The sequence below is a fragment of the Otolemur garnettii genome, unplaced genomic scaffold (genome assembly GCF_000181295.1).
Source record: "Otolemur garnettii isolate 467f Iridium unplaced genomic scaffold, OtoGar3 scaffold00212, whole genome shotgun sequence".
Classification (NCBI taxonomy): domain Eukaryota; kingdom Metazoa; phylum Chordata; class Mammalia; order Primates; family Galagidae; genus Otolemur; species Otolemur garnettii.
Window position 1 is genome coordinate 1,294,842 of NW_003852607.1, and position 1,912 is coordinate 1,296,753.

Genomic DNA, 1,912 nt, shown 5'->3' on the forward strand with positions numbered 1-1,912 from the left:
TATGTGGCCAGCACCCCAACCTCTGAGCTACAGGCGCCAAGCCGAGAAGTGTAATGTTTTCATCAACATTATGGATCAAATGTGTTGCCAGGGAACACAGTATCTGACCTGGTCACAGAAAGTCATTCTGCTAACCTGACACTTGGACAAGATTCTAAGACTAGAATTCAAGGCATTCTCTTGAGATTCTGTCCTTGCTTCAGGATCAGTAAAGATATTGATCAAAGCTTGGTAAAAATAAGCTGGTTGGAAGACCGTGTGTAACGCTCTTCAGCAAATTCAACAGGCCACCAGAGTTTTTCAGAGGTCTGTGCCATTTCTCCATGGCGGCCTCTGCCAGAATCATAGTCTTGCCCATTCTCATCTCATACCTGGAGCCCAGATGGCCCACATCCCTACTGCCTGCCCTCCTTACAGCCTGCACCCCATTCTGTGGGGACGATCCCGTCGTCCAGACACATTCCACTTAGGTATGACATGGCGTTTTCTGCATGTGCTCTCAAATAGTCTTCTACAAAGCAGAATCCACATGCTGTTCTTTCCATTTTATCCAGACTCATAATAATTTCAGTGTTGATTGGAGTTCATAGACCTCTTCTTCAGTTGTGTAAAAAAAAAAGATTTTTAACGATGTATAGTTTTTCCATCTTTTTCTTTCCTTTTTTTTTTTTTTAATTGAGACATAGTCTTATTCTGTCACAGTGAGTAGTGTGCTGTGATGTTATAGCTCACAGCAACTTCAAATTCCTGGGGTCAAGTAGTCCTCCTGCCTCAGCTGCCTGAGTAGCTGGGACTACAGACAGCCACCATGATGCCTGGCTAGTTTTTCCATTTTAGGTAGACATGGGATCTTGCTCATATTCAGTCTGGTCTCAAACTCCTGAGCTCAAAGGATCCTTCCTCCTTGTCCTACCATAGTGCTAGGATTATAGGTGTGAGACACCATGCCACACCCTGGTACAGTTTTTCTTGAGTAGTTTTTCATAGTCTTCAGTGTCACCCTGGAAGTGCAGGTCACAATAGTGTCTCAGCTTCTGCCCTCCATGCTCAGGAGGCCAGCCAACATAGTGCAGGGAGGTGGACAGGCACTGGGACACTCCCTACTCTATCACATTAATGAGTTGTTATCAGTAAGAAGGCTAATGTATCAGCTGCATACACTGGTCTACATGAACGTAATGACCTTTATGCAGTTGCATGTTCTCACCCTTCAACTTGTTTCAATTTTTCTGAATTTGGTAATTCTCTATCAATTTACCTCTGAGGCTGGTCTACTTCTTAAGGGTTTGAACTATTAGGTTCAATACTAGTACCCAGTCACCAGGGATCAGTGTTTACTCTGCTCTTTTTAGCCCATGGACCACAGGGAAGTTTTTTCTTGTTGTAACTGAGACACAGTTGTTTCCTTAGTAAGATGGGAAGAGCTCTTTCTCTCATGGCTGTTGTTAGTGTAGCAGGTAGTCCAAGTATTCAGAGTCATGCTTATCACATGGGAACTGCTGAGTAGCCTCTGACATGGCTGTTGCTGTCATCATACCAGTTTTTAGATTCTGATCTAAGAGTGACAAGCGACATAGACATCTTTAAGACAACATTCATTATCTAGGTTGGGGGGATACTGAATAATATTTGGTGTGTCAAACAGATCTAACACCTCTATGGAGAAAAGGTATAAGTCTGTTTTAATATCATCCTTGTTTCTCTGGTAATGTTTACAAAAGTGAGATCCAGGGCGGCGCCTGTGGATCAGTGAGTAGGGCGCTGGCCCCATATACTGAGGGTGATGGATTCAAACTCAGCTCTGGCCTAATTGCAACAAAAAAATAGCCGGGCATTGTGGCGGGCGCCTGTAGTCCCAGCTACTTGGGAGGCTGAGGCAAGAGAATCACCTAAGCCCAAGGAGTTGGAGGTT